Source organism: Macaca mulatta, chromosome 14 (assembly GCF_049350105.2).
Source record: "Macaca mulatta isolate MMU2019108-1 chromosome 14, T2T-MMU8v2.0, whole genome shotgun sequence".
Classification (NCBI taxonomy): domain Eukaryota; kingdom Metazoa; phylum Chordata; class Mammalia; order Primates; family Cercopithecidae; genus Macaca; species Macaca mulatta.
This window is the reverse complement of record NC_133419.1, coordinates 87,927,954-87,954,681: the sequence shown is the minus strand read 5'-3', so window position 1 is coordinate 87,954,681 and position 26,728 is coordinate 87,927,954. Positions and strand designations below refer to the sequence as shown.

At 39.7% G+C, this 26,728-nt stretch overlaps 1 long non-coding RNA gene across 2 annotated transcripts in view; it reads right to left on the bottom strand.

The window, feature by feature from the left end:
• Positions 1-26,728, bottom strand: part of LOC144334442 (uncharacterized) — a 94,636-nt gene that overhangs the window by 35,501 nt on the left and 32,407 nt on the right. For both annotated transcript variants that reach the window (XR_013404249.1, XR_013404250.1), the window contains exon 3: positions 3,084-3,159. This is a non-coding gene — a long non-coding RNA (uncharacterized LOC144334442). The remainder of the gene's footprint in view (positions 1-3,083; positions 3,160-26,728) is intronic.

Genomic DNA, 26,728 nt, shown 5'->3' with positions numbered 1-26,728 from the left:
TGTGTTCAGAAAATGCCAGGGACCCACTACAAGGGGAAGTCAAGGTAGGAAGATTCCATTAGCAGGTAGTGAGACCTGATTAATGACCAAAAAAAATCATAGTTCTTATCCTCAAGGCACTGACATTTAGTACAGGAAGCAGAGAAGTAGGTTAATAATAATAACAGGATGAGTCTTATGATGGGAGGGAACACACAGCATTGCAGGGGGTGGCCAGAGAAAAAGGAAGAAGCTCCTAACTCTGCCTGGGAAATCAGGGGGACATTCAGGGGGAAGTAATAACTCTCTGTTCTGCAGACAGCCCACTGGAATCACCAGAATTTAATTAACTGCACTTAGAAAAACAAACAAAAATGCCAACAGCACATTTTTAAGGCTATACCTACTCCATTACTCATTTTAAGAGAATTATCAAGTGCAATTAATTTCCTTCATGGGAGGGGTGAGTTTCAAATAGGAAAATATTTCTTTAAAGGTAGATTGCTTTGGATTTGACATTTACATCCTGCAGAAGTGTTGGTGCTGTGCAGGAAGCCTGCCCTTCAGGTATTCTTGAAGAGATTTCAGGGAATGGGAGCATTGGCAGGAGGAGATAACAGTCAGATAAAATGTGGGCTGAGCTATGCCTGCACAGCCCAGGTGTCCTATCAGGAACACAGTCTGAGGATTAATGGATATGGGGAAGGGCTTGGAACCAGTAGTAGCCTCCATTTGGTGCCTATGGCCCAAGCTGCCGAAACAGAGTACATTCCTGAAGCCCTGGTCAAATACTCCTTATCCGAAATTAGGAAATTCTGGGATTATTTTTTCTAAAACAGGCTTTTATATAAAGTTGTGTGTTATACTTCATCGTGTTTATGTTAGAGTGAAACATGATGTAAACGTACAATAACCAAAAAGAATTATTACTCTGCTTCCTTCCTTTTCTTTCCTCCTGGCTTTTAGCAAGGGAACCAAGAACTCAACTCATAGATCCTTCCATGTATACTTACAATGGGAGACACACTCTGCAGAGTCCTGGGGTGTGCTGAGTGGCAGGAGAGGGGCATAGGAGAGAATAGTATCAATTAGGAAGACATAACCTTTGACATTTACAAAGCCTGTTCACTCCAACAACTCCCTTAGGTAGTAGGATCAATGCAGATTACTGATTTATTAAGGGACTGGGAGAATATTCAAATAAATTAATAAAATAAATGAGCTGTGAAATCAACAGAAATTATTCTGACATTGAGATACAATTATAACAAAAGCAAAATTCAGATCATAGACAAATATAGTTAATTTATCTCAAAGAATGAGATAAATTCTAAACAGAAGTAATAGACAGGCTTCTGGATTATCTGATAATCCAATTAATGAGGAGGAGGGAATCACAAGAATGCATTAGAACATTTTCTGCTAATTGACACTTTGACAATGACAATATAGGACACTCATAACAAGCTCATTGAAGAATACTGTCATTTCAGAGAGTGTTTAATACAAGTACTATACAAGAATACTTCATGTCTTACTACATATATAAAACGATAGAACATTTTCCAAAATAGACAATTCTAAAAATTTACAGCAGGTGCGGTGGCTCATGCCTGTAATCCCAGCACTTTGGGAGTCCGAGGCAGGCAGATCACTTGAGGTAAGGAGTTTGAGACCAGCCTGACCAACATGGGGAAACCCCGTCTCTACTAAAGACACAAAAATTAGCTGGGCATGGTGGCGGGCCTGTAATCCCAGCAACTCGGGAGGCTGAGACATGAGAATCGCTTGAACCTGGGAGGTGGAGGTTGCAGTGAGCCAAGATTGCACCACTGCACTCCTGTCTGGGCGACAAAGTGAAACTCAGTCTCAAAAAAAAAAAAAAAAAAAAAAAAAAAAAAAAAAAAAAAAAAAAAAAAAAAATTACACTATAATTAATAAAGCTTAAAAAAAAAACCTCACAATAATACAAACTTTGATCAGCATGCAAGAAGAATAGAGTATCCTTCTATACTCTCTATAGACAAGGATATTACAAAATTATGGTCCTATGAAAAGATAATCAGAGAGTAATCAGCCAAAAGAGGTAAGGAGGGAAAGCATTGTAGAGATCTGGCAGGTAGTTAAATAATGTAAGTAAACTATTTTTCTAAATTATATAGTATTTGTGGCATTTTTTAAATTTATAATTTATGTTGATTTATTTTCTTATTCTAAAGGTAAGTTTTGTACCTAAGTTTATATTCATAATTTTGTGTTCTTTCTCTTAAAGAGGTCCCCAAATTGTATAAGCTTCAAGCCCCACAAAACCTGAAACCTGCCCTGCTTTTGCCCATTTTGCAGGTGACAAAACACACTCAAAAAAGGTGTCAGCCACGGCCACAGCGTAAGAAAGTGACAGAGCCAGGATTCAAAGCCAGTGTTCTTCCTCCTCCATGATGTTGTCCTCAGAGAGCCTTAAAGCATTGGATAAAAACCTAAACACTTCTTTTGGGGAGGCAGAAACAAAGTATGGTAGAATATTTTTTAAACTCAGAGGACCCATTCAAATTCAAGTTGCTAGAAATTCAACAGGGTTTAAAGCACATTTCACATGTCCTCCCTCCAGGACCTGAGTCTGAACAGAAGAATTCAAGTTCCAATCGGCACTCAAATTCTAGGCTCAAAGAAATCTCAGACTCAAGTATGCCACAGGAGGTAAAGACATGGCATGAAATGCATACTGGAAGTGCAGGCTGCCTTCCTGTGCACCTTAGTTATGCCAGTCACTCATATCTGCATTTGTCTTTATTCACATGAATAATTCTCATTTTTCTGAGGACAAGGGAATAGAAACTCAGAGGTCATTTCCCCAATCTCACAGAGCTAGTAGGAAACAATCACAGCTTGCAATACCAGATCTGCTCTGCCCCAAAACCCATCCATCTCCAGTTCTCCAGGAGTGGTTTCTCCACTAGAATGCAGACACACTTCGGCACCTCACTTCCAATCAGGTGAATGATCACCATGTCAACGGGCATCCTTGCCCCTTGGCTCCACACCTGTCTAGCAGTCAGGTGGTCGTAATCTGCTGCCAACCAAGGTAAGTAGATGCAAACAAATACCTTTAATCCATGTCTGTCATTGACTTCTCCACAAACACAGAATGGTTCCTCTTGACCTCAGCGAGACCGAAGCCATCTGTGCAGGGTAGAAGACACAAATCACAAAGATAAGCCTGGGGTCCTTGAACTGCAACACAGTGAGCTCATGGGGTCACATTACCCAGTAGTTCTCTGATCTTGCTCCCACTAAGGATAAAAGCTGGTAGCCCAGGCCTCCTTCAAAAGCCTGGTAGCCACTAATGTCCCAATACTTCTTAGATTCCACAGGGACAACCCACAAGTGTGAGCTCTTAGATTGCTCCTTCCTGACTCTGGCCTCCTCCTGTGCTGCTGAGGCCATCTCAGTAAACGACCTATGCCAGTGCGTAAAATCTGGGCCGAGAGCCTTTGCCCAGCAGAGGTTCCTTTCTGCGCCAGTCCCTAGCCTTGACGTTCCTCAGTGTGCTGTCCAGGGCCATTGTCATGCCTTGCACTCCCTCCCTGGATAATCTGATAGCCAGCCAGGGACTCAAATTGCAACAGCCTTTCTTCTCACCCCCAGGACCGTATTGCTAGTCCAGGTCTCTCTCTGCAGAAGATTCGGAGGCATTTCAAATGGACTGTCCTACAGGCATCTCAAATACAGCGTATCCAAAATTAAATCCACACCTTCCCCACTAGTCTTCTTCTCCTTGGGTATTACCTACTTCAAAGAACGGTACCTCCCTCCACACAGATGCCCTTGTCAGTCTTCCCCTCCCACATTTAATCCTCTACCAAATTCTATCACTTCTATCTCCTTGTTGAGTTCTCTCTACTACCACTTCTCTCCCTCCTTATTTCCTTTGCCATCATCCTGGGTATGGGTTTTCGCACTCCTGTACTTCTCCAAGAAAAACACTTAGTCATATTATATAATATATAATACCATTATAGTTGTTTGCCTGACTGAGTACCCTGCAAAAATGGACCTGTTTCTCTCTTATTCAGTGTGTGTCACAGGTCCCCTAGGGCAGGGCTGGCACACATAAGCACTCAGTTAGGGTGATGAATGAATGAAACCTACCTTCCTCCATATCCAAAACGACTTGGTTCAGGCCAACACCATTTCTCACCTTGAGTATTTCAAAAGCCCTAGTGGAGAGTCATTCACATCTTCAGTCTTCTTTACAGGACAGTAAATCCCTCAGGCCAAAGGTATGAAAGTGCTGGCTACCCCTCTACCAGTCTCCGGGGTTATCGTATACTTGTGTCTTTGTTGATTCATTCATATATTAGTAACAATTTGCTATGGTAGAGATTTGCTATTTTAAAGTGGTTTTCTGTGATATTTATTTCTTATCCCCTTTATAATTGATTGTAATGGAGAGTCACACTTCGTTTTTTATGTTGGATTGATAATTCCTTTCAGGCCTTGCCCTCTCTTCCTTTTTGGCCCCACATCTGGGCAGGCTGATAAGAAGGCCCATGACCTCATCTCCTCCTTTGGTACCACTGAATATTTAAATTGTCGACATGCAGGAACTTTTCCCAGCCCCACTTCTCAGCCACTGTAAAGGCCCAAACCCACTCCCTTTGCTTTGCCCAAACCTACCTGGACCTGCTTGTGCCTGCTCAGCTTTCCTCTGTGTGAATAATAAACTGTCTCTCAAATTCTCTCAGTGCATGGCAGGTCCTCAGGCTTGACACCTAAACCAAGTTTTATATGAACTTCCTCCTGCTTTGCAACACCAACACAACACCAATGACCCACATTAAACACGTACCCACACATGCACACCAAATGCCCAGATGCCACAACAGTTTGCTGTCATTTTTATGTTTGATGAGGTTTCATTATATTCCCATTTGCTTACCAATATAGCCAGGAATAGGTTCCCATTATTTCCATTTTTGCCCAAGTGAAAATCCAAGGAAGTCTAGAAAGTGTCCCAGAGAGTAGAACAGTGACTAAATTCCTGCCTGTGATACTGTACCAATCTCACCCCCTAATCACATACCCTAAAGAGGCACTATCTTGACAAGCTTCCATAATTAGTCATAATAATGGCTACACTGAGCACTTACTTTGTGCCAGGTATTGAGGTCAGCTAAACATACTATTTATTTTCATCTTCAGAGCAACCCTACCTGATACATGTTATCTGTTATAGTTTGGATGTTTGACCCCTCCAAATCTCATATTGAAATGTGATCTCCAATATTGGAGGGGGGCCCTAATGGGAGGTGTTTGAGTCATGGGGGCAGATCTCTCATTAATGGCTTGGTGCTGTCCTAGAGGTAATGAGTGAGTTCTCACTCTGTTAGTTCCTGTGAGAGTTCCCATACTTGGCACTTCCCTCTTTCTTTGCTTCCTCTCTCACTATGTGATCTGTACACTCCAGCTCCTCTTCACATTCCACCATAAGTGGAAGCAGCCTGAGGCCCTCATCTGAAGCAGGTGTTGGTGCCATGCTTCCTGTACAGCCTGCAGAACTGAGAGTCAAATAAACCTCTTTTCTTTATAAATTATCCAGCCTCAGGTTTTCTATCTTTACAGCAGCACAAATGGACTAGGACACTATCATAGTCATCTATATTTTATGAATAAAAGAAATAAGCAATAGAGAGGTTTAAAAAGTTGTCCAACCAGAAAAGAGTACATCCGGAACTCAAATCCAGTCCAGCTGTGAAGGCTGGGCACTTAGCTGTCATGTTCTGCTGCATTCCCAATACTTTCTGAGAAACCAGGCACAGGGGCTCAGGCCTCTTTCAGTCCTACATATCAGCATATCTAATGGTAAACCCCAAGATTCAAAGATTATACCGTCTTGTTCCCTCCAAGATGCAAAGCCCTATTGCTGTGGTCTCCAACTGTCTCCCCCTGACTCTTGGGTGATGTTCAGCTGATGTTCAACAGGGACATCATGCCTCACATGAGGCTGTGTAAAAAGTGAGGCCCATGCAAGATGACTGAACATTAATAAGATACTTCACGTGTGCTTATGTAAGGAAACCTATGATCCAATATATCCAAAACCCTCTTCCAACGTAAGCAAAGGAGGAAAGGGGCCTGGCCCCATCCCAACTGCTAATCCCCAAGAGGATCTTTTCTTAATTCCTACTGTCATGACCTCAGAGGCTTCAAAGTACTCTGCTCTATACTCCAGGACAGAAGTGGGAACAAAACCCTCCCCTAGTTCCCTCCAGAGGCCCACTGAGGCTAGGCTGCAATATTTAAATAATACTGCACTAAAGATCATGGATTAAGAGAGAAAATACAGAGAGTAAAATACAACTGGATATTCTTATTACAATGTTTGCTGAGCCATCTTCAGCTTGGGGCCCCTACTTGCCAAACTGTATAACAGGCATTTAGCCATCCAGGTATGGCCTCCTGGAGCACATCTACACACTTCATAACCAGAACTCAGAGAACAAGGCCCATGAGCTTCCATTGCCTAGCTGTGGCCTGCTTTCCAAGGTCTGATCTGCTACTAATGACTAGCCTCTGTCCCAGGTGAATAAAAGAAATTTTACTTCCTTCAGGGAGAACCTCACCTCTACCACCAAGCTAGTTGTCTTTCCTCTGGCTTCCATAGGGTAACCACTTGAGATTGTAGCTAAATAGACCCCACAACCCATAAGGAATGCAGACATCAGCAACAGGCTCAGGTAATCTCCTGTCAGCACGTACTTCTTACCCCACTGCAATCCCACTATTGAACCTCCATCACTCTTCCTGGATCGCTGCAATACCTTCTCACAGATGACCTCACCTAGTCTATCCTTGTCCCACTACAGTGTTTCCTCAATACAGCAGCCAGAATATTTTTTATTGTGGTAAAAAAGCTTAACATGAGACCCACCAATGTACCCTCTTAACAGATTTTTAGGTGCACAACACTGTATTATTAACTGTATGCACAATGTATAGCCAGCCTCTAGAACTTATTCATCTCCTTTAACTTAAAATTTATGCCTGTTAATTAGCAATTCCCTATTCCTTCCGCAGGCCCTGGTGACTACCATTCTGCTCTCTACTTCTATGAGTTAGACTATTTTAGATTCCTTATATAAGTGAAATACCTCGTGAAGTGTTTGTCCTTCTGTGACTGGCTTATTCCACTTAGCATAAGTGTCACCAAATCCATCTCCTGTTCAGAATCTTCCAGTGGCTCATATTTTACTCCAGGATAAAAACTAAAGAGCCTAGAATGCCCGGCAGTGCCCTGCACACTGCGTCTGTGACCTCCGTGACATCATCTGCTACTTCTCTGCTCCATGCTCACATCACCCTAGCCACACTGGCCTCTTTGCTATTCCATAAACCTGCAAGGCCTGCCCACACCTCAGGACCATCATCATATGGGCTTGTCCTTCTGCTTGCCAAGTTTTCCTCCAGATAACTGCCTGGTTACTTCCTTCACCTTCTTCAAGTCTTTGTTTAACAGTCACTTTCTCAATGAGACCCAGACAGACCACCTTAATTAAAACTGCATCCTGGCCCCTACCTTCACCTGCCCGATTCCTGACCCTCATCTATGCTTGGTTTTTCTTTTTTCCTCTTTGTTAATTTCTTTTTTTTCTCTCTTTTTCTTTTTTTGTTTTTGTTTTTGTTTCTGTTTTTTTAGACAGAGTCTCGCTCTGTCACCCAGGCTGGAGTGCAGTGGTGCCATCTTGGCTCACTGCAACCCCCACCTCCCAGGTTCAAGCAATTCTCCTGCCTCAGCCTCCCGAGTTGCTGGGATTACAGGCCCACCACCACGCCCAATTAATTTTTGTTTTTTTAGTAGAGACGGGGTTTCACTGTATTGGCCAGGCTGGTCTCGAACTCGACTTCAGGTGATTCACCTGCCTCAGCCTCCCAAAGTGCTGGGATTACAGTCGTGATTTCTTTCCATAGCACTTACCACCTTCTAATGTAAAAGCTCCACAAAGATAGGAATTTTTGTATCTTTGTTTTATTCCCTAGTATATTCAAAACCCATAGAAAAGTACCTAGTGCATAGTAGGCACTCAATACGTAGCTATTGCATGAGTAAAGGATGGTACAGAATATCAGAGTTCAAGCTCTGAAGTCAGTTAGACCTGGGTTCAAACTCCAGCTCTACCCCTAACTAGCTTTATGATCTTGGAAAAATGTCTTGAGTTCTCCCTTGCTTCCACTTCTCAACCTAACAAAGTCCTTCTGACTTAAAAAGTGTCATTACCTCAGCTTCCTTATTTAATTATGAGTATTCTTCCACCCTGTTTTACTACTGAGGAGAATGATTTTCAAAGAAGTTATATAATCTGCTTAAGGCCTCACAGCTGTACATTTACAGCTTGGATTTGTTCCATATCTTTTGACCCAAGAGATTATTGTTCTTTCCTCAACAACATAGCAGCTTTACAAGCATTTTAAAGTCTCAGTATAATGTAAACTTGTCAAGAATGCCAATAATCATTCACATGTGCATGGAATTTTACAATTAGAAGCAGGCAGCAGTTTGGAGTGGGTTGGGTACATGAGAGTCACCTGGAGAAGCTTTATGAAAATGTGGATGCCTACTTGCACCTCCAATCCTCCATGAGTAAGGTCTATGTATGTTTAGAAACTTTATCAGATGATTCCTATGTATCTCCTGAATAAGAAACACTGCTTCAAAGAACTAAAGTTGGTTCTCAAAACCATCTCGTAAGGTATATCTTACCATTATTCCAGTTTTAAGGATTAGGAAAATGAGACTCAAAAACATGAAGAGCTGTTTGCACAACCATGCAGCTGCCGAGTGGTTTGGCTGGAAACCCAGACTCCTATCCTCAGGCTTGAATTGCGTTTACTATAAATCATGCAATTAGAAGTCAGTCAGGACCAGGTGTGGTGGCTCACGCCTGTAATCCCAGCACTTTGGGAGGCCAAGGCAGGCAGATCACGAGGTTAAGACTATCGTGGCCAACATGGTGAAACCCTGTCTCTACTAAAAATACAAAAATTAGCCGGGCATGGTGGCGCGTGCCTGTAATCCCAGCTACTCGGGAGGCTGAGGCAGGAGAATCACTTGAACCCGGGAGACTGAAGTTGCAGTGAGCCGAGATTGCACCACTGCACTTCACTCCAGCCTGGTGACAGAGTGAGACTCCATCTCAAAAACAAAACAAAACAAAACAAAACAAAAAAGCACTCAGTCAGTCTGGGTCCTAGTCTTGTCTCCTGCCCTCAAAAGCTAAGTGATGATAATCACTTTTACCTGCTCATGTTTCATCTTGGGGGGAAATATTTATTTCTTACTTCCTGAAGCAAACAGGGTGAGGAACAAATGAGAAAATAGCAATGAAATAATAAAATAGCAGTGTTTATCCCAGAGAAGAGAAACACCCCACAGTAGTATACTCAATCTTCATAACTGTCCTGCAGGATATATTTTTGCCACCTTTACTGTGGCAGAGAGACATGTAAGCACACAGCTAGTATGTGGTAGAGAGATTCTGACATATATCTTTCTGATCCCAAAGTCCACTTACTTTCCAATCTGCAATACTCTGGCCACAAAGGACACTGGAAAAATTAAGAGCTGTCAGATACATATTAGATAGAAAAGAATTGGAAAACTATATATTGTTGATGAGGCCATACGAATATAAATTTACAATCACAATTCATATCCAGTTAAATTTAAATTATGCTTACTGAGCACCTTCTAGGTTCTGTGGTAGTCAGAAAGATAAATAAGACTCAATTCTTGCTTCAATTGACCTAGCACATTTTTCTCACCAATGGCATGTATAACACCAGTCCTCAATTCAGATTTATAACATTTAATATCATCTTTCCTTAAAAATGGAAAATTCTACTGCTGGGTGACTTCGAACAGATTCTTCAATGGTATTGAGCACAAGAAGAGAAAGCAGTCTATTCCAAGACTGTAGAATTCAACTGGACCTAATGATCCCTTAATCCTATTTTCTCTGAGACTGAGGGATTCAGAAAGATACTCACCTAGTTACACCTGAAAGCTAAACCAGAGAACCACTGGAGGAAGACAGAGAAGTAGATAAGGAGGAAACATTTCTTCCATTCTCTCTGGTTCCCATTCAAAGGCTGAGGCAAACCCAATAGTGGCCATGGCCCTTAAGGTATACGAGGAGCTAGACAGAAGACAGACAGACCTTTACAAGAAGCCATATCAAGCCCAAAACCCAATGGGATCATCTGAGTTGTAGTTAAAGGTAAGGCAAACATCAGTGTCTGAGAAACAGAATTAGGATTAAGCCCAAATACAGAGCAGGAGATCTTGAGCTGCAATCAGACACAGGTTGGAAAGGGAGGTCAAAAGTCTCACAAAGCAGGCTGTTGACAAATTTGCCTTCAGAAAGTTAGCAGCCAACAAATTTCTGTTGCTTTTTAAATCAACATATTAGCTACCATGTTTCTGTGGACAATGGTACAAAAAAGATGGTTTGTTTTACAATAAATACTGGCCACCTGTGAGTCCTTCAGGCTGATCATGTGGGACATCACCAAGACTGGCATACACAGCTCTTTTACTGACTATGAACCATTAAACAGACACAGGGAGAGTCATTTCAGGACAAGGCCATGGAGCACTTTATCTCCAGAGAATCCTAAAGCTGAGATCAGATGGGATTTAACACTCAGTTTATAACAAAGTTTGACAAAAACTCTATGGTCATTTTTATTTGTTTTGTCCTGTTCTTGGCCATATTACTATATGGCCTGGCTAATGATACAAATCTCAGTGGATATCATGACTTAGTAACCACTCCTAGACTAGGTTGTACACAATGAAATCATTTGGAGAGTTGAAATTAGATGCATTAGAAAGACAACCGATTGTGACTTCCAAGTGCTTTAATTGACATACAGCCCCTGGAATTCAGACAAGATAGGCCTGCAGGGAGGCATTGCTATGTAGAGATACTGAAGAATGGCCTGGGAGCCTTTCCAAGCCTGGAAGAACTTGGATGGATGTAGAGGATGATGAAAAGTCATTCCTTTCCAGCTCCAACCCCCGTCCCAAGACAGTGTGGGGATTTGGGGAACCAAGTTCAGGAAAGGAACAGCTTGTCCCTTCAGCAGAGTTAAGTAGGGCCTGGGGAGCTGTTATGTTTACATTGAGTGGACTTTTTTTTTCAGTCCTTACACACAAATTCAGGATGACCTTCTCTCTTCATTAGTAGCCTTGTAGGGCAAAGGACCTGATCCTTAGCCTGATAACCCCAAACAACTCCTAGGAGAAAGGAAATATGCCAAGTATCATGGCATTTTGGTTGAGAAGAAAGAGCACTCCCTATGGAATCTAGACTCCTGGATATATATGCAAGACTTTAACCCACCACTCACCTAAATCTTTTGTCTTTGTCCTTCATGAGCTCTTTGCTTTGTTCCAAGAAAGTAATACAAATTATCAATACTTTTTCTAATTTATAATAAGCATTACTGATAGAAAAAAATACCACAAAATATTATAGTGAAACTGAAAATAATGAATCTCCACAGGCTAAAAGTTGTTATAGGTAAAAACTAACTGAAGAATTATGCATTGCTGGGCATATAGTAAAATGCAAAAAGAAAAAAATCACCTTAGAAAAAGCATATTCAGAAGAAATAATCAACAACAGCAACAAATAAAACTGTCAACAGCTAAACCACACTCAAAAAAATTAGCAAAAAAAACCTTCTTGTAAAATTTGCATCTAAAATATTTTATCTGAAAAAATTGAATTTAAAACTATAAAGCCAAAAAAATGAAAACATAATGACAAAATTTAACAATAATAAAACAAATGATTATAACAAAAACTGATGACTACATTAACATTTATTATAAAATGTACGCAGAAATAATTAATCTAGACCAATATCAGTAAAATAAAAGTAAAACTATAACTGCCCTGGATAGGAAATGATCAAGGAATTAAGTTAAATTAGTATAGAATGCTCCAAAAGAAAAATGCTTTTCCCATAGATATTCATTTACTAAAGCATAACCCTGATTTAGAGATTTATTTTTTTTTAATATGGACATTAAGTACATTCAAGCCCAAAACAGTCAGGTAAAAACACTCACAGAGTCCAATTAAGAGTCAATACAATAGGATTTCAATGTCTGCATTCAACTCTGAGGATTGAGTCTTGTCTCCAAAGCACATGGCTTTGATACCAGTAAGCCATGTGACTTTGGGAAAGTTACTTAATGTCTCTAAGCCTCCATTGCCTCATATGTAAAATGTATATGTTAATTTCATACCTTTCCTCTTAGTGTTTATATTGGACTATCCCCGAGAAGTAAAATCATGAGAAGTCTTGCACACATCTTTCTTCTGAGAACTTCCTTACCCCTAGGTTTCCACACTTTGTGTCATATAACCTCAGGCTCTAATCATGACCTCTTGAACTAAGGTTAAGTATCTGACCCAAAGATATGTTTAGATTGGCCAGCAACCTGCCAAATCACTGCCCCACAAAGACACTTTATACTCAGTGATTACTGGCTAATCCAATCCATTAAGTCCACCCTTGGGGAATTTTAATGTCAGATGTGCAAAAAAAAAAAAAAAAACCCAAAAAAAAGTGAGCAGAGTAGGATTGGCAGAAGCAGAGAGAAAAAGAGGGAACAAGAGGCAGAAGCCATGAGGTACCATGGGTAAGTAAAAGCCATGAGTCAGCTAAAAGCAAATAGGCTGAGGAAATAAGAAAAAATTGTCAGGAATGAAATAGGAAGAAGTTGGTGGAGAGAAAAATAGAGCTGAAGTTGCTGCACTGCAATAGTGAGGGTTATACAGAGAAACAGAACCAATAGGATATACACAGATATATAAGAATATATTTATTATAGGAATTGGCTCACATGATTATGGAAGCCAAGAAGTTCCAAAATATACCATTTGCAAGTTATAGAATGAGGAAAGCCAGCGGTGTGATTCAGTCCTTGTCGTAAGGCCTGAGAATCAGGAAGGCTGCTCTTGTAAGTCCCAAGGTCGTAAGGTCCAAGAACCCAGAGCGCCTATGGCTAAGGGGATTAGAAGACACATTTCTCAGCTCAAGAAGAGAGACTGAATTTTCTCTTCCTCCACCATTTTTCTCTATTCAGGTTGGCCATCCATGGACTGGATGGTGCCCACTCAAATAGGTAAAAGTGGATCGTTTTTACTCAGTCTACTGATCCAAATGCTAATATCATCTGGAAACACCCTCAAAGATTCACCAGAAATAATGTTTTGCCAGCTCTCTGGTTATCCTTTAACTCAATCAGTTGATATATCAAGTTAATTATCACAGTCATGAACTCAGAAGACATCTCAAATTGTTACTGGGGCCCAGAGCTACTGACAGACTCATGCTGCTGCTGCTGCTGCTGAATTATATGTGGTGACAAACAATGTTCCAGATTTCCAAAGACCTTACTGTGCAGCCTTTCGAATTTTCCCAGCCATCCTTGAAATAAACCTCCAGTGCTAGTGATATGAACAACAAAAACAAATGATCCTTCAGTATATAAAAAGACATTCACCCTCACTCATAATAAGATAAGATAAATGAAAATTAAAACTAAACTGAGATTTGATTTCTCTCCTAATCAGATTGGCAAATATTCAAAAGTTTGATAAGACACATTTTAATCAAGGCCCTGGGAAAATGAGTACTTCTCTGCTGGTGGGAACACAAAACAGTACAATCCTGGGAAGGGGAATTTGGAAATTTGGTAATATCTAAGATGTATACATGAGGCAAAGTAGTAAAAAATATAACTGAAAAATAACTTAAATATCTATCAATAGGGGATAGGTTGAATAACTGTAGTACATCCACACAATGGTGTATAGTTGTCTTGAAGAATAAAGATTTTTTTGTATGTACTACCATGTTCTCTAGGATTTGATGTTGAGTAAAAAAAATCAAAGCAGAGAAGAGTACACATAGTATGCTATTGTTTATCTAAGAAAGAAGAGTACTAAGTATACTCATACACACACATAGTGAATTCTCATTATTCTCATTATTTGTGGTAGTTGTGTTCTCTAAAGTCACACTGAGCACTAAATTAGCAAATAACTGAACCGTTGCTCCTAATGGAAATACAGGGTTAGGTTCCTGTAAGCCCTGGTCACAATATTTTTATCAATGGCTCAATATATAACCCTGTTTAATGTCTGATTCTGTTTAAAGATATCTTATTTAAATATATGTTGTTGATTCATTAATGTTGATCTCACAGCCAACAGCACTATAACTCATGCCTAAATGAAGGTTATCTAGTACATGGATTTTCCTCATAAGGCACATCAACAACCTTATTATGCTTAGTAACACCAAACAGCACTTCAGCATTATGCTTTGGGGCCATTGTTAATTGTGAAATCACCAAGAAAAAGCAAAAAGTGCAAAAAAAAAAAAAAAAAAGAATAAATATACTGCAAAAAAGGACACGTGCTTACATATGAGAGCTGAAATGAGAAGACAGAGCCTTATTTGACTCAGCTAGGAATACGCACATTGAATGATTCAGATTTTACAGTGCTTTACATGTATCCATGAATGACCATGGAAATGCTGCAAGTATTGATTTTAAGGTTACAAATAAATGTTAGCATGTAGGCAAATTTGCAAATACGGAATCTGTGACTAATGAGGATTGATTGTATATATTTCTTATGTTTAAAAAATTGAGTGGTTCTTGAAATTTTTTTCATTAAATAGTTAAATTTTTTAAATGTTAAATTGAAGAATAAGCCACAAAATATAGATATATGTCGGAGATATGGTGGGTTCAGTTCCAGACCACCACAAGAAAGCAAATATGGCAATAAAGTGAGTCACACAAATATTTTGGTTTCCCAGTGCATATAAAAGTTATGTTTATACTATACTATAGTCTATTAAGTATGCAATAACATTACATCAAAAGAGTACATGGCTTAATTTAAAAAATACTTTATAGCTAAAAAATGTTAATGATCACCTGAGCCATGAGCAAGTTGTAATCTTTTGTTGTTGGAGGATCTTGCCTCAATGTTAATGGCTGCTGACTAATCAGAATGGTAGTTGCTGAAGGCTGGGGTGATTGTAACAATCTCTTGAAAAAAGAAATGAAGTTTGCCACATTGATTTACCTTTCCTTTCATAAAATATTTCTCTGGAACATGCTATGCTATTTTATAGCACTTTACCCACAGTACAACTTCTTTCAGAATTGGAGTCAATTCTCTCAAATCCTGCCGCTGCCTTCTCAATTAAGTTATGTAATATTCTAAATTCTTTTTTGTCATTTCAACAGTGTTCACAGCATCATCACCAGGAGTCAATTCCATCTAAAGGAACCACCTCCTTTGCTCGTCCATAAGAAGCAACTCCTCAACCGTTCAAGTTTTATCATGAGGTTGCAGCAATTCAGTAACACCTTCAGACTTCAGTTCTAATTCTAGTTCTCTTGCTATTTCCACCACATTTGCAGATACTTCCTTCACTGAAGTCTTGAAACCCTCAAAATCATCAGTGAGGGTTGGAGTCAACTTTCTGCTAAACTCTTGCTGACGTTGACATTCTTCCAAACTACTGCTCTTCCCATGAGTCATGAATATCCTTAATGGCATTGAGAATGGTAAATCCTTTTCAGAAGGTATTCAATTTACTTTGCCCAGGTCCATCAGGGGAATCACTATCTATGGCAGCTATAGCCTTACAAAATGTGTTCCTTAATTTTGACTCAAAAGTCAAAATTACTCCTTGATCCATGTGCTACAGAATGACTGTTGTTTGAGAAGGCATGAAAACAACATTAAACTCCCTGTACGTCTCCGTCAGAGCTCTTGGGTAACCAGGTGCATTGTGTCAATGCGTGGTAATATTTGGAAATAAATCTTTTTCTGAGAAGTCGGTCTCAACAGTGGGCTTAAAATAGTCCACAAACTATGCTATAAGCTGATGTGCTGTCATCCAGGCTTTGATGCTCCACTGATAGAGCACAGGCAGAGTAATGTAATTCTTAAGAGCCCTAGGATTTTCAGAATAGTAAATGAACATTGGCTTCAATTTAAAGTCGCCAGCTGCATTAGCTCCTAACAAGAGAGTCAGTCTGCCCTTTGAAAATTTGAAGCCAAACATTGACTTCTCTTCACTAGCTGTAAAAGTCCTAGATGGCATGTTTTTCCAATAGAAGCCTCTTTCATCTGCATTAAAAATCTGTTTAGTATAGCTACTTTCATCAAGGATCTTATCTAGATATTCTAAACAACCTGCCTCAGCTTCTCCATCAGCACTTGCTGCTTCACCTTGCACTTCACTGTTATGGATATAGCTTATTTCCTTAAATTTCATGAACCAACCTCTTCTAGCTTTAAACATTTCTTCTTCTGTTTCCTCACCTCTCTCAGCCTTCATATAATTGAAGAGAGTTAGAAATTTGCTCTGCATTAGGCTTTACAATTAAGGAAATGATGTGGCTGGTTTGATCTTCTCTGTAAACCACAAAACTTTCTCCATATCAGCAATAAGGCTATTTCACTTTCTCATCGTTTTGTGTGTTCACTAGAGCATAACTTTTAATTTTTTTTAAAGAATTTTCCCCTTGCATTTACAACTTGGCTGTTTGGCACAATAGGTCTGGCTATAGCTAGTCTATCTCAGCTTTTGACATGCCTTCCTTACCAAACTTAATCATCTTTGACTTTTGATGTGAGTGGAGAGACATGTGATTCTTCTTTTCACTTGAATACTTAAGAGGCCACTGTAGGGTTATCAATTAGCCTAACTATGTCTTAAGGAATAGGGAGGACTGAAGAGAGAAAGAGAGATGAAGGAATGGCTGGTCAATGGAGCAGCCAGAATACATACATTTATTGATCAAGTTTGTTATCTTATATGAGCATGGTTCATGGCACCCCCTAAAAACATAATAGTGACATCAAAGATCACAGATCACCATAACAGATACAATAAGAATGAATAAATCTGAAATATTATAAGACTTACTAAATGTGACACAGAGACACAAGTGAGCATATGCTGTTGCAAAAATGGTGCCAATAGACTTGCTTACCCCAGGATTGCTTCAAACCTTTAATTTGCAAAAAAAAAAAAAAAAAAAAACCCACAGTATCTGAGAAACACAATAAAGTGAAGTACAATAAAACAAGGTATGCCTGTAAACAAAACTGGGAGAAAAAAAACAGGATGGAGGCAGAGAAATAGAAGATAAACTTATCTACATATTCCTTGTTAATTTGATTTTGAACCATGTAAGTTTTATACAATTATAAAATAAAATTAAACCAAAATGAAATTAAAGGCAATCTCTAAATTTGGATTGGAAATATTATAACATCATCATGTACTTTCTTTTTAAAAAAATGTATTTCCCAGCTCTTCTCATTAAAAAGGCCTAGAGACAATAATCAACCCAGTAGCACTGAGCTCCCTCATAACTAGATAATGTTCTCTAAATGTCATTTCACACTAAAAGAAGCCAGGCCTCTTTGGGAAAATGGCTGATTCTAGATCTGGGGCCAGAAATGTACGTGTTAATTCTAAAATATTTTTACATTCTAGATAGCAAGGACATTAACAAAGATTACTAAGGTCATGTCAGAAGGACTCAGGGGACGATTTAAAAAGAATCCCATTGGCTAAATGTGAGATGATGTACGTATGAATTAGAATAACAACAACAATGTATAAAAACACATCTGGCCGGGTGCAGTGGCTCACGCCTGTAATCCCAGCACTTTGGGAGACCAAGGCGGACAGATCACAAGATCAGGAGATCGAGACCGTCCTGGCCAACATGGTGAAACCCGTCTCTTCCAAAAATACAAAAATTAGCTGGATGTGGTGGCGCATGCTTGTAATCCCAGCTACTCAGGAGGCTGAGGCAGGAGAATCGCTTGAAGCTGGGAATTGGAGATTGCAGTGAGCTGAGATCACGCCACTGCACTCCAGCCTGGGTGACAGAGCGAGACTCCATCTCAAGAAAAAACACACACACATCTAATATATTGAGATCATAATCGCACACACACACATACACACACACACACACACACGCATCTCATTGTTTACTTTAGAGGATGCTAGGAAGTAATCCACTATTTTCAATATTGCTAATTAAAAGAAAATAATAAAACATTTTTCCTGCCCTTTGTTTTCAACGCTTATTTTAAATTCATGGGGTATAGATGCAGGTTTGCTGCCTGGGAATATTGTGTGATGCAGAGGTTTGGAATACAAATGATCCCATCACCCAGGTACTGAGAATAGTCACAATAGTTAGTATTTCAACACTTTCCCTCTCCCTCCTTCCCCCATCTAGTAGTTTCCAGTTTCTATTGTTGCTATCTTTAGGCAATGAAGCCTACTTGATCATGGTGAATTAACTTTTTGACATGATTTTGGATTTGGTTTGCTAATGTTTTGTTGAGAATTTGTATGGCTATGTTCATCAGGGATATTGGCCTGCGGTTTTCTCTTTTTGTTGTGTCTTTGCAAGGTTTTGACATCTATGATGCTGGCTTTTTAGAATGAGTTAGGGAGGAGCCTCTCCTCCTCAATGTTTTGGAATAGTTTAAGCAGAACTGGCACCAGTGTTTTGTTTGTCTGGTAGAATTTGGCTGTAAATCCATTGGGTCTGGAGCTTTTGTTTGGGTTGTTGGTAGGATTTTTATTACTGATTCAGCTTTGGAACTCAATATTGTTTTGTTCAGGGTTTCAATTTCTTCCTGATTCAATATTGGGAAATGATGTGTTCCTAAGTAATTTATCTATTTCCTCTATATATAGTTTGCGTACAGAGAGATGATCATAATCATTTCTGCAAATATTTTGTATTTCTGTTGGATTGGTTGTAATGCCACCTTTTTTTCTGATTGTGCTCATTTGGATCTTCTTTCTTTGTTAATCTAGCTAGTTGTTAATCAATCTTGTTTATTCTTTCAAAAAACCAAGTTTTGATTTTTTTTATTTTTGTATGGATTTTGGAGTCTCAATTACATTATGTTCTGCAATTTCATTCTTTTCTCTGATTTTAGTTATTTCTTTTCTAGTCCTAGCGTTGGGGTTAGTTTGTTCTTGTTTTTCTAGTTCCTCTAGGTATGATATTAGATTGTTAATTTGAGATCTTTCTTTTTGAGGTAGGAATCTAACATAACCTTTCCTTTTAACATTTCTTTTGCTGCATACCAGGGAATTTGGTATGTTGTGTACCTATTTTCATTTATTTCAAATAATTTTTTGATTTCTACCTTAATTTTATTGTTTACCCAAAAGTTATTCAGAAGAAAGTTGTTTAATTTCCTTGTAATTGTATGGTTTTGAGAGAGCTTCTGTGTGTTACTTTATATTTTTATTCTATTGTAATTGAATATGGTTGGCATGATTTCAATTTTTTTTTAATTCATTGAGACTTGTTTTATGGCAAAGTGTGTGGTCAATTTTGGAGTATGTTCTGTGTGCAGATGAGAAGAATGAATATTTCTTGGCTGATTGGTGGAGTACTCTGTAGATGTCTATTAGGTCCAATTGGTCAAGCGTTAAGTTTAAGTTCAGAATTTCTGTTAGTTTTCTGCCTCAGTAATCTCTCTAATGTTGTCAGTGTGCTATTAAAGTGCTCCACTATTACTGTATAGCTATCTAAGTCTTTTTGTAGGTCTAGAAGTACGTGTATTATAAATCTGGGATCCAATGTTGGGTGTGTATTAGGATAGTTATGTGTTCTTGTTAAATTGTACCCTTTATCATTATATAATGCCCTTCTTTGTCCTTTAAACCTTACTGTAGTTGGTTTAAAGTCTGTTTTATCTGATATAAGAATAGTGATTCCTGCTCTTTTTTTGTTTTCTGTTTGTATGGTATATGTTTCTCCAACACTTTACTTTGAGCCTATGCATATTGTTACATGCAAGATGGGTCTCTTGGAGAATGTAGATGTATTGGTCTTGTTTTTTTTACCCAACTCACCGTTCTGTACCTTTTAAGTGGGCTGTTTAGACCATTTACCCTCAAGTTTAATATTGATATGTGAGGTTTTGATGAAGTTGTTATCTGGTTGCTTTGTAGTTTGATTGTGTAGTTGCTTTATAGGATCTGTGGGCTACGTACTTGAGTATGTTTTCGTGGTAGCACGTATCATTCTTTTGTTTCCATATTTGTTGCATGGAACTCCCTTATGGATATCTTGTAAGGGTGGTCTAGTGGTAGCAAATTCCCTAAGCACTTGCTTATCTGGAAAAGACATTATTTCTCCTTTGCTTATACAGCTTAGTTTGATGAGATATGAAATTTTTTTTGTACTTTAAGTTCTAGGGTACATGTCCACAACGTGCAGGTTTGATACATATGTATACATGGGCCATGTTGGTTTGCTGCAACCATCAACTCATAATTTACATTAGGTATTTCTCCCAATGCTATCCCTCCCCCAGCCACCCACCCCGACAGGCTCCGGTGTGTGATGTTTCCTGCCCTGTGTCCAAGTGATTTCATTGTTCAATTCCCACCTATAAGTGAGAACATGTGGTGTTTGGTTTACTACCTTTGTGATAGTTTGCCGATAATTATGGTTTCCAGCTTCATCCATGTCCCTGCAAAGGACATGAACTTATTTTTTATGGCTGCATGGTATTTCGTGGTGTATATGTGCCACATTTTCTTAATCCAGTCTATCATTGATGGACATGTGGGTTGGTTCCAAGTCTTTGCTATTGTGAATAGTGCTGCAATAAACATATATGTGCATGTGTCTTTATAGTAGCATGATTTATAAGCCTTTGGGTATATACCCAGTAATGGGATTGCTGGGTCAAATGGTAATTCTAGTTCTAGATCCTTGAGGAATTGCCACAGTCTTCCACAATGGTTGAAATAATTTACACTCCCATCAACAGTGTAAAAGCATTCCTATTTCTCCACATCCTCTCCAGCATCTGTTGTTTCCTGACTTTTTAATGATTCCCATTCTAACTGGTATGAGATGGTATCTCATTGTGCTTTTGATCTGCATTTATCTGATGACCAGTGATGATGAGCATTTTTTCACAGGTCTGTTGGTTGCATAGATGTCTTCTTTTGAGAAGTGTCTGTTCACATCCTTTGCCCACTTTTGATGGGGTTCTTTTTTTCTTGTAAATTTGTTTGAGTTCTTTGTAGATTCTGGATATTAGCCCTTTGTCAGATGGGTAGATTACAAAAATTTTCTCCCATTCTGCAGGTTGTCTGTTCACTCTGATGGTGGTTTCCTTTGCTGTGCAGAAGCTCTTTAGTTTTATTAGATCCCATTTGTCTATTTTGGCTTTTGTTGCCATTGCTTTTGGTGTTTTAGTCATGAAGTCCTTGCCCATGCCTATGTCCTGAATGGTATTGCCTAGGTTTTCTTCTAGGGTTTTTATGGTTTTATCTCTAACATTTAAGTCTTTAACCCATCTTTAATTAATTTTTGTATAAGGTGTAAGGAAGGGATCCAGTTTCAGCTTTCTACATATGGCTAGCCAGTTTTCCCAGCACCATTTATTAAATAGGGAATCCTTTCCCCATTTCTTGTTTTTGTCAGGTTTGTCAAAGATCACATGGTTGTAGATGTGTGATGTTATTTCTGAGGTCTCTGTTCTATTCCATTGGTCTATATATCTGTTTTGGTACCAGTACCATGCTGTTTTGGTTACTGTAGCCTTGTAGTATAGTTTGAAGTCAGGTAGTGTGATGCCTCCAGCTTTGTTCTTTTTGCTTAGGATGTCTTGGCAATGTGGATTCTTTTTTGGTTCCATATGAACTTTAAAGTAGTTTTTTCCAATTCTGTGAAGACATTGGTAGCTTGATGGAGATGGCATTGAATATATAAATTACTGTGGGCAGTATGGCCATTTTCACAATATTGATTCTTCCTATCCAGGAGCATGGAATATTCTTCCATTTGTTTGTGTCCTCTTTTATTTCCTTGAGCAGTGGTTTGTAGTTCTCCTCAAAGAGATCCTTCACATCCCTTGTAAGTCGGATTCCTAGGTATTTTATTATCTTTGAAACAATTGTGAATGGGAGTTTACTCATGATTTGGCTGTTTGTCTGTTCATGGTGTATAGGAATGCTTGTGATTTTTGCACATTGATTTTACATCCTGAGACTTTGCAGCTTAAGGAGATTTTGGCCTGAGATGATGGGGTTTTCTGAATATACAATTGTGTCATCTGCAAACAGGGACAATTTTACTTCCTCAGTTCCTAATTGAATACCCTTTCTTTCTTTCTCTTACCTGATTGCCTTGGCCAGAACTTCCAACACTATGTTGAATAAGAGTGGTGAGAGAAGGCATCCTTTTCTTGTGACAGTTTTCAAAGGGAATGCTTCCAGTTTTTGCCCATTCAGTATGATATTGGCTGTGGGTTTGTCATAAATAACTCTTATTATTTTGAGATACCTTCCATCAATAACTAGTTTATTGAGTTTTTAGCACGAAGGGCTGTTGAATTTTGTTGAAGGCCTTTTCTGCATCTACTGAAATAATCATGTGGTATTTGTCATTGGTTCTGTTTATGTGGATTACGTTTATTGATTTGTGTATGTTGAACCAGTCTTGCATCCCAGGGATGAAGCCAACTTGATCGTAGTAGATAAGCTTTTTGATGTGCTGCTAGATTCAGTTTGCCAGTATTTTATTGAGGATTTTTGCATCGATGTTTATCAGGGATATTGGTCTAAAATTCTCATTTTTTTGTGTGTCTCAGCCAGACTTTGGTATTAGGATGATGTTGGCCTCATAAAATGAGTTAGGGAGGTTTCCCTCTTTTTCTATTGATTGGGATAGTTTCAGAAGGATTGGTACCAGCTCCTCTTTGTACGTCTGGTAGAATTCAGCTGTGAATCCATCTGGCCCTGGACTTGTTTTGGTTGGTAGGCTATTAATTATTGCCTCAATTTCAGAGCCTGTTATTGGTCTATTCAGAGATTCAACTTCTTCCTGGTTTAGCCTTGGGAGGGTGTATGTGTCCAGGAATTTATCCAATTCTTCTAGATTTTCTAGTGTATTTGCGTAGAGGTGTTTCTAGTATTCACTGATGGTAATTTGTATTTCTGTGGGATCGGTGGTGATATTCCCTTTATTATTTTTTATTGCATCTATTTGATTCTTCTTTTTTTCTTTATTAGTCTTGCTAGCTATCTGTCAATTTTATCTTTTCAAAAAACCAACTCCTGGATTCATTGATTTTTTTGAAGGGTCTTTTGTGTCTCTATCTCCTGCAGTTCTGCTCTGACCTTAGTTATTTCTTGCCTTCTGCTAGCTTTTGAATTTGTTTGCTCTTGCTTCTCTTGTTCTTTTCATTGTGATGTTAGAGTGTCGATTTTAGATCTTTCCTGCTTTCTCTTGTGGGCATTTGGTGCTATAAATTTCCCTCTACACACTGCTTTAAATGTGTCCCAGGGATTCTGGTATGTTGTGTCTTTGTTCTAATTGGTTTCGAAGAACATCTTTATTTCTGCCTTCATTTCGTTATTTACCCAGTAGTCATTAAGGAGTAAGTTCTTCAGTTTCCATGTGGTTGTGCGGTTTTGAGTGAGTTTCTTAATCTTGAGTTCTAATTTGATTGCACTGTGGTCTGAGAGATAATTTCCTGTGATTTCTGTTATTTTACATTTGCTGAGGAGTGCTTTACTTCCAATTATGTGGTCAATTTAAGTGCCATGTGGTGTGGAGAAGAATGTATATTCTGTTGATTTGGGGTGGAGAGTTCTGTAGATGCGTATTAGGTCTGCTTGTTGCAGAGCTGAGTTCAGGTCCTGGATATCCTTGTTAACCTTCTCTCTTGTTGATCTGTCTAATACTGACAGTGGGGTGTTAGAGTCTCCCATTATTATTGTGTGGGTTTCTAGGTCTCTTTGTAGGTCTCTAAGGACTGCCATCTTGCTGATGGATCTCTAACTACTGCACTAGCAGTGAGCAAGGCTCCATGGGCATGGGAGCCACCAAACCAGGCACAGGACAGAATCACCTTGTCTGCTGTTTGCTAAGACCTTGGGAACAGCACAGTATTTGAGCAGGAGTGTCCCATTTTTCCAAGTAGTCTGTCCCAGCTTCCCTTGGCTAGGAAAGTGAAATGCCCCAACCCCTTGCACTTCCCGGCTGAGGTGACGCCCCACCCTGCTTCGGCTCACCCTCTGTGGGCTGTACCCACTATTCAACCATTCCCAATGAGATGAACCAGGTACCTCAGTTGGAAATGCAGAAATCACCTGTCTTCTGCATCAGTTCTGCTGGGGGCTGCACACCGGAGCTGTTCCTATTCGGCCATCTTGGAACACCCTGAGATATGAAATTTTTGGTTGAAATTTATTTTCTTTAAGAATGTTAAAAACAGGCCCCTAATGTCTTCTGGCTTGTAAAGTTTCTGCTGAGAAGTCCACTGTTAGCCTGATGGGGTTCCCTTTGCACATGATCTGACCTATTTCTCTAGCTGCCTTCAAGATTTTTTCTTTAGCATTGACCTTGGACAGTCTGGTGACTATATGCCCTGGTGGTGTTAGTTTTGTATAGTATCTCCCAGGTGTTCTCTAGATTTCTTGTACCTGGATGTCTACCTCTCTAACAAGATTAGAAAAATTTTTTTTGAATTATTCCCTCAATATGTTTTCCAAGTTGTTTACTTTTCCTCCTTCTTTCTCAGAAATGCCAGTAATTCAAAGCTTTGGTTGCTTTACATAACACCATATATCTTGAAGACTTTGGTAGTTTTAATTCCTTTTTTTTTTTTTTTTTTTTTTTGTCTGACTGGTTTAGTTTAGAAAGACTGATCTTCAAGCTCTGAAATTCTTTCCTCTGATTGATTCAGTCTATTGCTAAAGCTTTCAACTGTATTTCAAAATTCATTGAATTTTTCAATTCCAGAAAGCTCTACGTGATTTATTTTTAAGATGGCTCTTTCTTCATTTCCTGGATTGCTTAGAAGTTTCTTCGTGTTGATATTCAACTTTGTCTTGGATCTCATAGACCTTCCTTGTAATCCATGCTTTGAATTCTTTATCTGTAGTTTCTGAATTTCCATTTTGGTTAGGAACCCTTGCTGGACCAATTAATGTGATCTTTTTGTGTTGTCTCCACATTCAGATTTTTCATGGTGCCAGAATTCCTGTGCTGGTTCCTTATCACCTGGAGAGACTTTCACTTCTAATTTTTGTAGCTTTTTTTTTATAGGTAGATTTTTTTCTTTTTCTTTCTTTCTCTATAGTATTAATTTTTCCCTTCCTTTTTCTTTTCCCCCACTCCCTAGGGAATGTGACTATAGGGAATGCTGGATATAGTCTTTTGGCTTTGCTTCTATAGCCCTAAGCACTTTTTTTTTTTAGCAGGTTTTATATTGGCCTATGCTGCTTCACCTACAAGTCAGTAGATGGTACTTATAAGTAAGTAATCTGTGGCCAACGTGGCTGGGTATATACGTGATCTTGTTTACAACAGATCACATTACTTGTTACTTGTTTGAAACAGCAGAAGCTATTTCCTCAGGCAATGGGCTGATTCATGGAAGGCACAGTGGTCTGAGCTCCATGTTCAGCCACTGGTGGGTGGGGGCCACAATGAGCAGGGCTGGACTGGGGGGTCCACCTACAGATTCCTGATGGCAGGCTTGAACATCAGTGCCAAGGGAGAATCCAGTGGGCAGCCACCAAATACCCAGAGGTGTCCTAGGCATGAAGCTGGGAAGCCTACTTAGCTCTTCAAGTTCTCTGCATGGGGACGGGAGATGGCCTAAACTCCTTATCTGGGAAAGTGGGTGCCCCAGATGCTTGCAGATCTGTTTGAGCACAGAGCAGAGAGAGCCCCCTACTATACCAAGATGCCTGCACAGGAGGGGCTAGTGACTCAGACTAACAGGCCGGGCAAGCAGGTGCTCTGAATACCTGGAGATCTGCCTGGGCATACATCAGAGAAAGCTTGGTGCACCATGATCTATATCCAGGAAGGGTGGGGTAGCTCAGGCTGCTGAATAGACAAGACACTCCAAATGCCTAGAGATCTGCCTAAGCATAAAGCAGAGATGGCATCCCTGCACCAGGAACTTGGCCCAAGAAGGATAGGGTGGGTCAAGCTGCTGATCTAGGTGAGAAGATACTCTGAATGCCCGGGTGTGGAGCAGAGAGAGAGCCCCAATTCACCATGATCTATGTCCATAGAGAGTGAGGCAGCTTACACTGCTGGCCCAGGGAAGTGGGTGCTACAAATGCCTGGATTTCTGCCCGGGGTTGGAGCACAGAGGGCTCTACTACACCACAATCCCAGGGGAGCAGGCTGAGGGTGCCCAGCAATGGCACGCACAGACTGGTTCCAGGTTTCCAAGCTGTCCCTAGCTGCAAGTCTCACCTCTCTGGAGAAACTGCTGCTGTAGCATTTCGCCTCCACTTCTAGGCTTGCAATGAGGGACAGCACAATTCTAATGCCTGCTGCTGAAATGCCTTCCACAGTTCTGGCTGTGGAAGCTCCTATTCCACTCCAGAGTGGGTGCTCCAATCTCTGGCCTGAGATTATATTATTTGTGTGGCAATGCTGCTGGGTTGCCAAAGATGGCTGACTTTGTATGTCCCAGATTAAAAATGGCATCCTGATCTCAGTCCTGGGTCTGGGAATGTGTCTGCAGTTTTTCCCCATCTTTCCATCACAGCATATTCAAGCCTCTCCCTGTTAGTCACAGGGCTTGGGAGAACCACAGCG